The 12,166-nt window shown below is 36.1% G+C and overlaps 1 long non-coding RNA gene across 1 annotated transcript; it reads right to left on the bottom strand.

Annotated features, from left to right (window-relative positions):
* Positions 1-4,776: 4,776 nt before the first annotated feature.
* Positions 4,777-9,788, bottom strand: LOC120147999. The gene is made up of 3 exons (XR_005518336.1): positions 9,567-9,788; positions 6,087-6,173; positions 4,777-4,878 (listed from the first exon to the last, which is right to left on the bottom strand). It is a non-coding gene; the product is annotated as an uncharacterized LOC120147999 (long non-coding RNA).
* Between the last annotated feature and the right edge of the window lie 2,378 nt (positions 9,789-12,166).

The raw sequence follows: 12,166 nt of genomic DNA, 5'->3' as shown, positions 1-12,166 counted from the left end.
AAGGTCACTTAAAAATAAGAATACCGATTGGCTAGAAAGAAAAAGCAACATCATAATGCTAGTGGCTTCCCTGCTAGCCGCCACGGCATTCCAAGCAGGCGTCAATCTTCCCAGTAGCGTTTGGCAAGATAATGGACCCAGTGGTTCTTCATCGAAGGAATGAAACGGTAAAAATCATGCGGCAGGGTTTTTTGTATTGGCAGATAATCATCCATGAGTTTATACGTTATTCATCGCATGGAATACAACGGGTTTCTTGGCGTCTCTCAGCATTAACCTGTTGCTTATAAGTGGATTACCATTGCAACGTCGGTTCTTTATGTGGGTTTTAATGGTCATCATGTGGATTGCCATTACTCCAATGGCAGTAGCATATCTGGAATGTCTCATAGCATTAACACCTGATCATCAAAACTCTTTGCTGATCACTATATTTGGAATTGCTACGCTGGTTTGGATCGGCTTGATGCTCCTACGCCTTGGACACACGACTCGAGTCCTATTCAGATCGATCATGTATCTCAGAAAATCTGTGATGAGATTGATGAGTCCAATCGCCACGCACCTTGCTTGAGTTTAATGCGTACAATTTAGTTGTGTGAGAACTGAGAAGTGAGAACACTTCAGCTATAGCATTGGTTGTAAAATTTAATGTCTAAGCTTAAGCCTTAAAGGTAGGGTTTATGAATGGAAAAAGTTGTGTTTTATTGTATCTCAGAAATCATTTTTAGTTTAAGATAATTCGTTAAGCTTGTTTTATTGATCTCTAGATGCATTACAGTGGACACTTTACTGTATCTTGTTACATTGATACCTATTGGAACTCTTAATGGATTTGTGACGCATAATTCTGCACCCAAAAGAATTGAGACAACAACATCGTGTTGGATAAAAAGTTATATTTATAATTTGACGAGGGACAAAGTTATAAATGCAGACAATAATTAATTGATTCTTAAATCAGCTATACAAAGAGGTTATGGTCCCCAAAACAAAGATGTCTCGTTAAAATCCTCTCTAGACTTAAGTGGAGAAAAAAGAGTACACTCTATCGATGTCGGAATAAGGAACAACAACATAGCTCGAAAACAATAGACACACAAAGGCATCCAGAGACCATAAGGGGCACAATAGGCAACCCAAAGACTGCCAATAACTCGACCACCCAGATAAATGAAGCCTCCTGAAGACCAAGCTCGAAAACCTAAACCACGCTTCATCACAACACACACAACAATCTGCCATTGGACAACCATGAAACAGAGGAAAACCATCTGATACAAACTGAATTCCACGCTTAACGTCCACCACACCAAATGTGCTAAATAATTAACACAAGTTTACCCACAAATTGGAACTTTAAGAACAGAAAAACCACCACCTCACAACACATTAAAACCATAACCCACTTCCCCTACTGTTAAAAGTCAAAGAAATATCACACATCGTTCCAACAAAAACAACTTTGCTAGAGAACCAGAACACATGGCCATCATCACAGAAAGCAATCGAACCAGCCAACTATCAAACCAAGAGAAAAAGAAGCAGACAAACCAAATCCACACAATATAAAAAACCAAAGCAACCCCTGATAAGCTATAGCAGTATGCATCATAGATAACCGAATCAACTTGAGGCAAAACAATGAAACTTCAAACCAAAACAAGGGCACCATGCATCCATAGCCCAAAAACTAATTAAAAATGAGAGGAGCAGTCCTTACCTCCGAAACTAAGGTGGCGTTTGGTTTGTTGGAATGTTTATGAGGGAATTGAAATCTGTCAGGAATTGGAATCCAATTTCATATTCTGTTTGGTTGGCAGGAAATGGAATTGAAATCCAATTCCATATTTTGTTTGGTTCGCAGACATGTCAGATGAATTTGATTTCAGTAATGTAAAATGACAGAATTGTCATTCTTGTTTTTTGCTTTATTTTAGTTTGTTTTACAACTTACATATAGTAATATATTATAAAAATTAAAAAAATATTAAAATTTCATTTTATTGATTGATTATTCTTTCAATAAATTATAAAATTAATGCTAATAAACATCATAAGTTAAAATCATCGCAATCAAAATATGTTAATAAGTTACCAAAAGATAGAATAATATTTCGAAATTTCAATCGGAGTATGTTAATTAGTTACCAAAAACTATTTTTATTCAATATATGAATTAGAAACCCGACCTGACACGACACGAAATAATAATAAAAATTATTTTTATTCAATAAAAACATTGACTTAATTGAAAAAAATTATATATAAAGGGGTATTATTATAATTATTCATAAATATATAAGGTAAAATTATATATTTTTCGGGTCGGGTCCGGTTTTTTTCACCCTAAACCCAAACCCGACCCGAATATCACACTTAAAAAATCCCGACCCGACTCGACCTGAATATCACAATTAAAAAACTCGACCCGACCCGAACAAAATAAAGTTTCACCCGACCCGAATATATGAATTAGAAATCCGACCCGACCTGACCCGAATATATGAATTAGAAACCCGACCCGACCCGAAATAATAATAAAATTATTTTTATTCAATAAAAACAGTAACTTAATTGAAAAAATTATATATATAGGGATATTATTGTAATTATTCTAAATATATAAGGTAAAATTATATATATTTTCGGGTCGGGTATTTTTCACCCTAAACCCGAACTCGACCCGAATATCACACTTAAAAAAATCAACCCGACCCGACCAAAATAAAGTTTCACCTGACCCGGCCCGAATATATGAATTAGAAACCCGAACCGACCCGACCTGAAATAAAAATATGTTTATTCAATATATGAATAAGTTACCAAAAGATTGATGAGGGTAGTATAATCAAATTTCAATTCCCTCCAACAAGGGAATTGAATTCCATCCATTCTTGGATGAAATTCGCTTTCCCTAATTTGATGGAAAGTTGAAGCCATGAAAGATTCAAATTCCCTTGGAAAACTTGAACCAAACTTGGGAAAGTGGTGGAATTAGATTCTAATTCTCCAAATTCCAAGAATTCATATCAACCAAACATCACCTAAAAGTCGAAACCAAAGGTATTTGGGCATCTAGAAAAATTGAGAACAGTTGGGACTAAACCCGGCCATTTACTATTACACCAGAGACCGGTCCAGAGGAGGGCCCCCTCAAAGATTTGGGCACCGAATAGGATTTTGTTGTTGAACATGCCATCGTTTCTACCAAGCCAAATAGACCAAATTATCCCGAAAAGGGCCATCTTCCATATTGATTTGTAGTTACTCTGAATAGGTTGAGAATCCCAGTAGAAAAGGAGTGATTTTATGTTTCCAGGAATAATGAGGTTTATGTTCTAAAAGTTACACCACCTGTGCCAAACACCCCAAATTTTCTTATAGTGGCAGAAGAGATGAACAACCGTCTCCTGCTCCAGCTTACAAAAAACACAGACTGCCTCCCCCAAATTGGAAATACCACGTTTAGCAAGCTCCACAAGAGCTGGAATTTTATGTTGAACGAGATTCCAAACAAAAGCCTCCACCTTTGGTGGAGCTAAATTAGCACAAAATAAATTCTAGAGGGGATCCTTCTCGATTTGAAACAACCCAACAGAAACTACGCGGAGTAAAGATGCCATTCGGAGAGCCACTCCACCATAACTGATCAACATTGTAACTTACTATATTTGCTCCGTTGATAACATTCAAAAATTCAATCCAGATACTCTTTTCCCACTCAAAAAGATCTATCCTGAGTTCAATCTTCCATTCCCACAATCCGTTAGACTTAACGCCGAACTCACAAATCTTCCCACTCTTCTTTAGAGCAACAGCAAAAATCCGTGGAAACGATTCTTTAAGAGATGAAACTCCAGTCCACCTATCAACCCAAAAATCAATCAGATTCCCGTTACCTACCGCACACTTGATATTTTTAGTGAAAAATGTCATCATTCTTGATTAAAGGATGAGTAATGTTTCTCCAAACCCAAGAAGATTTTTTAGGATCAAAACCTCGGGGCAGTAACGATTGATTATCGTAGGCATACTTGGCATCTACTAACTTTTTCCACTAGCAATCTGACTCAGCGCCATACCCCCAAATCCATTTATTATGAAGCGATTTTGATTCCTCAGTCGCAAATCCAAAAAATCAAGGCCACCTAGAACTCTTGGCCTGCACACGTTTTCCCACTTCACCCAATGTATCGGCCTATTTGATTTCGAGCGCCAAATAAAATTTGCTATCAATTTATTCAACTCTGACGCAACCGAAGCGGGCATCTTAAAATGTGATAGAAAATACATTTGAAGTGCAACACCCCAACCGTATCCAACTCGAATACGAGTTTGAGATGTCACATTGACTTTTTGAAATAATATTCTTACAAAATAACAAAACGTTTATATTTATATTAAGAAAATACAATAATATACCGTTGAATCATGTTCGTTATAACAAATTTAAAAAAAGAAATATTTTTATAAATAATACTATACGGTATAACAGTACTGTGAACAGTAATAAACAATACTATAAATAGTAGTGAATAGTGCCGTGACAGTACCGAATGCTAAAATTTTCCAGAACGCTACAGGGATATCGATACACTGCTACAATGTACTGATACCCTTGCTACAGTAATTTCGGTCAACATGTATAAAACTCATAAAAACTTAAACTTTTATTACTATAACATTACCATTTACATAAATACGTTTAAAATATTACAAAACTCGATCAGAGCATATCGTATTCAAATATTTATTTACATGCCAACCAATATCAGTATTACAAAATACATACTATATAATTCTTTTCTGATATGATCTTGGGAAAGGAGAAACTGATCGGTCTTACTTAACTTTACTCATTCTTCTTGTCGGAACCTACGTGTGAAACAATCACACGCTAAGTCGTTGATTTAGTGAGGCATATAAAACATATAATAAAACCATAGAACATTTCATATAACAGAATACATACATGCATATATACCATTATTACTATCATGTAATATATTTCACTCAACAATACATACAATATTACATATAAATCTTGTAACATATCATATCACAAAGCATATACATCGCATACCGTGTATTTATTAATATCTTTTTATTAGCTCATGTACACGTTGAATTCAGTGTAAACAATAATAACACGATATCATATAATAATCCAAATACTTTTGATATCTTTTATAGGCCATGTACATTACTGAGAACTTAAAGTATTCGAGTACATTGAGGTTGTGCACTATTGCTGTCACCACAGTTCGTATAAGTCCCACTGAGTGGCATATAAATTTGTCCCGAAGGACCTATGTATTTATCCTGAATGACCTCTGTATACTATATATGTCCCGAAAAACCGCGTAGACCCTCAACTTTTGGCATGCAACTATATCTATAGCTCTCGTATCATATAACATGGGCATTATCATTTATAACAGTTCACATCACTTGTATCATATAAACATATTATCTCATAACTCATTCTCATATAGCTGGTATATCATTCTTGTCATATAACCCATATCACATAGGTTCATATCAGTAACATATATCGCATGTGCATATATTCTCATATGTTCACATAACTTGGATCACATATACATATAGTCACATGAATCACTTTTACATATCTTATATCAACTTTTCATGTCATTTCACACTTCTTGTTACATTGCTTATATCTTATTCTTATGTCATCTCATATATACATATATTCACATATACATGTCATTTCATTATCCTTATTATTACTCTTATCGTCGCCATTAATCTCTTTTACTTACCATATTCATATCATATAACATATATCACTACACCAAGAAACAAAAATTTCATCATGTAATTTTTATAACGTATTTCATATTCTTAAATAATCTTATAGATTATTTATATTGTTTCATATGGCTTATCATACTAACATATACTTATCCAAATCATGTAACATACATAAAAATCTTGTTAACACATATACTCATAACAAACACATACTTCTATGAATTCATGCATTTTACTATTGGAAATAGACTTATCGTAAGTCTTATTTTCCATTGAACATCATATACTAAATAATGTGCACTCACCTGACCTCAGTAGTCAATATCGAACTCTTATCTCTTCTCGATGACTATTACTTGTAAACTCATCCGGGCGTTGCTCTCGATCGATATCTACACAATCATATATTTTTAAGGAAATTATCAGATATATATACCTTGTAATTTGATGCTAATAACTTAAAAGAATTTAATAGACTCATATTCACTTTTTTCTTTAGGGGATATCGATACCCTCCCTAAGGTATCAGTACCCTCCCTAAGGTATCGATACCCTTATTACATTCTGGAATTTTCGTTCAAGAGGGTATCGATACACATACATAGGGTACCGATACACTCTGCCCAAAACAAACTTTTTCAACCGAAAATTCATCTTTTTCAGCTTAAATTCTTCATGTTTCATTCATTTTTCTGTTCTTAACTCAAGTACATATACTTAAACTAATTTCTACTCATTCAATACATCCTTAATCTCAAATTTCCATATTTAATATGAAAATCAATAATCATACCAAATTTTCAAGATACTCTAAATCCAATTCTATCACTTCATATCTCTTAATTAAGTTGATGACAAGTCAAATTCAACTTTTAATTCTTATTATAAACTCTATTTCAAGATTTCACTTAAGAACTCCAAATCTTTAATCTTCTCTAACTCCTTTATCTTTTGATTTTAAGATAAGTTAAGCTTTCCTTAAGCTTAGTTATCATCTAATGATCAAAACCCAAACTTTAAATCAACAAATAATCAAACAACTCACCTTTGCTTGGCTTTTGATCTTGAGCACACGGGGAAGAAGAAAGCAAGAAGAAGAAGAGAGTTTTCAGCTCCCCTCTCCCCCTTACGTGTTTCTCTCCTATTAAAGGGGAAAAAATATCGTTCATATCAAATGACCAATTTGCCCTTTACTTCCTTTAATAATTACTAACAATAATTCATAAACTATTTCCAGATAAGTCATTAAGCTATTCAACTATTCTACTTTAATCACCAACTTCTGAAATTTTACAATTTAGTCACTAACCCGTAGTTTGGGATGTTACAAGAAGATTAGCTAGGACCGACCTTACCAAAGTTAAGTGCCCCCCAAAGGAAATGAAATTCCCTTTCCACCCTCCAAGCCTTGATCGAAATTTATCAATGATAGGCTTCCAAAGCTTTGGAGAATTCCTCAATTGACCTAATGGAAGACCAAGGTATTTAGAAAAGAGATTGCCCCATCCACACTTAAATAGAACAACCCACTCTTGGATGATCCCCTCAACTACATTGATTACAAAAAGAGTATATTTTTTTTCATATTTAGTTTTAATCCTGCTACAACTTCAAACAATCTAAGAATTTTCTTAATGTTTAAAACTGCCTTAACACTCGCTTCAGAGAACACAATTAGGTCATCTGCAAACTAGATGTGTGAAATGCGAAAACTACCCGAACCAACTGACACTCCTTTACACAACCCCACTTCTACAACTTTGAACAAGGGACTACTAAGCGCTTCTCCCACTAAGTTGAAGAGGAAAGAAGACAGGGGCATCCTTGTCTAAGACCTCTTGGATGTTGAAACTGCGAGGACACCCATTTATCAATAAAGAAATGGACAGAGATAAAATGCAGAAGGATATCCAGCGTCGCCACCTATTCCCAAACCCCATCTCCTTCATAACAAAGTCCAAAAAAGCCCAATCAACCGTATCATAAGCCTTCTAAAAGTCAGCTTTGAAGATTACAACTTCTCTTTTCCTACGAATCAGATCATCAATAGTTTCATTTGCAATAAGGGAACAATCCACATTTTGTTTTCCTGCAGAGAACACAAATTGATTTTCCCCAACAACTTCATTCATACAGACCACCAACCTTCTGGAAAGGACCGAGACAAAATTTTATACATATTGCCTACAAGAGAAATAGACCTAAAATCATCGATGAGATCAACATTTGGCTTCTTCGGAATAAGTGTGATAAACGATTTATTTGTGTCGCCCTCTTTCCAGTCACCTTTACGGAAGTCAGCGAAGAACTCCATAATAGCACCCTTCAGGAAATGCCAGAACTTCTTATAGAAATCCAGGTTGAAACCATTCGGACCAGGCGCTCTATTCCCATCAGTCGAGTTAATTGCATCCCAAACTTCTCCTTATGAAAAAGGTCCTTCCAAAAATCTTTTTGATTCCAAGCTCAATTTCTTCAGATTAATCCCTAAACTTTTGATAGGTATAGTGCTCTTCTTATTAAAACTCTCTCTGTAGTGCTTCTCGAAAGCCAAAGAAATTCGAGTTGGATCTGTAACACTACATCATTCACCCAGATGGACGCTATGTTATTATAGTTGCCTCTTATGGCTGTTGATAGGTGAAAAAACTTGGTGTTTTTATCACCCTCCTTGAACCACTTTAACCACAATTTATGTAACCATTCCCTCTCCTCGTTTCTGTGAACTGACCACAACTCGACCTTCAGCTTGATTAGTTCCTCGACATCCTCGACATTAACACCAGAACAAAGCAGAGAATTTTCTAAAGAATCAATTTTTTCCTCAATAACCTTCACCAAAGCTGATACCTTTGAGTTGGCCGCCTTTGCCCAATCTTTAGCAACTAATTTACATTCTGCTAGTATGGCATCAATGCCACTACTTTGACTTTTAAGATTAACAGCTTTGATTAAATCTTTGAAACCTCGGTCATCAGCCCAATGCGTGAAACACTTGATTGGCCTCTTAGTTTGAACCATTTTTTCTTCGGATAAAAAAACCGGCTTATGGTCCGGGAGACATCTTGGAAGAGTGAATTGCTTAAGATGGGGAAAGCATAATACAATTGCCGGAGAAATAAGAACTCTATCGAGTCTGCTAGCTGAAACAGAAACACCGTCTCTGAACCACGTGAATTGACTCCCTAACAAAGGGAGCTTAATCAAATTCCTTTCATTGATAAAATCAGCCAAGGATCGCATCGAACTGGCGCAAGCTGAAGACCCACGTTTCTCCTCTGACGATAGCACAGTGTTAAAGTCCCCTCCTATAATGATGGGCCTCTCAGCTGATTCAATATATTCCGATAGCTGGGCGACAGTTCCCTTCTCTCATTAGAGCAATTCGGAGCATACACATTTATAACAACAATGTTGATTTTAAACTGAACCAGAATCCCTTCAAGAGCTAGAAATCTGTCTCTGAAAACTGACCTTTCTGCTTTAAAAAAATAGGGATCCCAAAAAGATAGTAAACCACTTGAAGCTCCTTCCGACGGAAATACAACACTCTCTCTTAGCCTGAAATTCTGTAACCGTTTCAACACCCATGGCTTGACTAACGATAATTTACTCTCCTAAATTAATACCATTCTAGCTTGACTTGTTTAGATCGCTCGACTAACGGATCTCACATTTTCATTTCTACCCAAGCCTCTTACGTTCCATGTCAAGACAATGCAACTCATGGAGCAATAAAATATCACACAAATGAAAACTAAACAAAGAGAGAGAAGATCAATTACCTTCTTCCCTCTCGAGTTCTGCAAGTTTCTCCAAACCACATTCTCAGTATCTTTGAAGACAATTCCCAGTTTTTTTTTTCCAGCTTCAAAAATAGCCGTAGCATCTAAACAATCTTCCAGAGGGACCATAGAAACTCTTGATCTGATGAAACCCTTTGATTTCAGATCCCATGTCTTAGACGATTCACCCTGAGTACAGTTTAGTTTACCCTTCTTTGACTAGGACCGCTTCTTAAATTTTTCTGTTTGAACTAGGTAATTTTTGGATTGATAACTCTCTGTCGAACTCAGGCCCCGCTAGTATTTTATTACCAATAGAAGGTCCATTCAACACCGGCGCCAGAGCTTCGGTAGAGGGGATCACATCAATATGGACCTCTTGTAATCTAGATTCATTTGACACAGTGAAGCCCAAAGAAACCTGTGAAACTTGCGGATCGATTAACGGCCCATCATACATTTCCCTGGCTTCTAAATGAAGTGGCCAACTACTAGACATCACTGGCACCTCGTGCAGATTAATACTGCTGTAGGACCGATTTGATACGGGATGGAGATGCTCGATAGGCACAAGGAAGTTGACATCATATTCTGACACAAAAGCAACATTGCAGCGTTCATTTTCCACTTGCACTTCTAAATCATTATTTACCTCCGTTTCTTCAACTTTCATAACTGCAGCCAAACGCATGGGAGAAGTAACCGCTTCGAAAAAGGACTCTTCCCCTACCTCGTCAGACGGCGACCTTCCGTCAATGAAAACCCGTTCTGTTTCAAACACCTCAGTTCTAAGTTTTATCGTTGAGATACTTCCATTGAAGTTTATCAATAATCTGTCGGGAATAATTGATTCCTTCTGGACAGACACCAGAATCTTTGCTTCATCTAATCGATTTCTGTCTCGGGTATCCTCATCGATGCTTAGAACTGATCCCCACCTACTTCCGATCTCTACGAAAAACATATCAGACCAAAGTGACAGTGGAATGTCTTTCATAGCAACCCATAGTTTTATCTTCCTCTTTCCCTCAAACCCATCTAATCTTTCAAGGTCAACGAACCATAACTCCAGCAACTCCTTTCTTCAATTCCAGCATTCAGAAAACGACTCCTGATTCGGGAACTGAAGCACTGTTAGTAATCCATACCAGGGACTCACTTAACATCAAAACCGTCAGACCTAAAGGCTTCTTGCACTATATCCACATTGTACATCGACTTAAACTCCCCCACAAAGCATCGTTTGTTCCATTCCAACTCCGACTTCGATAATGTAGACTGTCTTTGATAACGAAGACGATTCGTCAGTAGGTAATTCATCCACCACCATGACGGGAATGACATTCGAGTTACTGCATGAAAGATCCTCTTTGCCATCCACTTTGGAACTGTTAGAAATCAAACTTGATTTCTAAAAGTTAACAAAGTCAACAAAAACAGCTAAGATACGGGAAATGACTTGCAACATCAAAATGTTTAAGTTATAACAAAGTCAAATATGGCACCAATAAAGTGATGAGGTGGCAGTAAATTGATGCTATAAAAGCTTGGGAATTAGCAGCACAAATTCATTCACTTCAAGCAAGTATTAAGGTGGCATAGAGAAATTGAGAAGCATCCAGAGTAGTTCAAGGCGGTTTATTACATTTATATATATGGGTGTTCTAGTTTAGTTTAATATATGAACAAAAGTGAGAAAAAAATGAAGGCTTGGAAAAGCCAATGAAAAATAGCTTAGCAAAGCTATTAAAGAGAAAGGGTGAAGCTTAGCAAAGCTTAGGAATATGATTGAAAGCTTAGAAAAGATATGAGATAATTGAGTAAAGCTTAGAAAAGATATGAGAGAATTAAGTAAAGCTTAACAAAGCTTAGAATAGCGAGGTTGTGTTTGTAAACAAGCCGCAGCTAGTGTTGTAGTGTTGTAATATTGTAATATTGGGGTAACGTCGTTGTAACGTATTTTGCCTCGTATCATTAGTAATTTCGAGTTGTAAAATTATTGAGTGTCCACCTACGCTTCCAACAAGTGACCTCAGAGCTTGGTTCGAGTTTAACATGGTGGAGAAGATGACCAACATGATTCAACTACAAATTCTGAGATTGACAAAGACGAATTATGAAATTGGGGTAACGTTGTAACGTATTTTGCCTCGTATCATTAGTAATTTCGAGTTGTAAAATTATTGAGTGTCACCTACCTACGCTTCCAACAAGTGAACCTCAGAGCTTGGTTCGAGTTTAACATGGTGGAGAAGATGACCAACATGATTCACTACAAATTCCTGGCCAATGAAGAAAAGAAGGTATTGAAGGAATCCCGAAAAAAAGATAAAAGAGTGTTGTTCTTTATTTTTCAAGGAGTAGACGAATCTACCTTTGAAAAAATTATGATGCGAAAACTGCAAAACAAGCATGGGAGATTTTGCAAAAATCTCTACAAGGTGTCGAAAAAGAAAAGAAGAATACATAGCCGCAGCAACATGTACTTGCCAGGAAATGAAGAATAAATTCAAGACAAGTGGAGAAAAACTTGAAATGGAAAATCAAGTTTGAGGGGGAGTGTTAGAAATCAAACTTGATTTCTAAAAGTTAAAAAAGTC

The sequence above is a fragment of the Hibiscus syriacus genome, unplaced genomic scaffold (assembly GCF_006381635.1).
Source record: "Hibiscus syriacus cultivar Baekdansim isolate YM2019G1 unplaced genomic scaffold, ASM638163v2 tig00110945_pilon, whole genome shotgun sequence".
Lineage (NCBI taxonomy): Eukaryota > Viridiplantae > Streptophyta > Magnoliopsida > Malvales > Malvaceae > Hibiscus > Hibiscus syriacus.
This window is presented reverse-complemented; position numbering and strand designations above follow the sequence as displayed.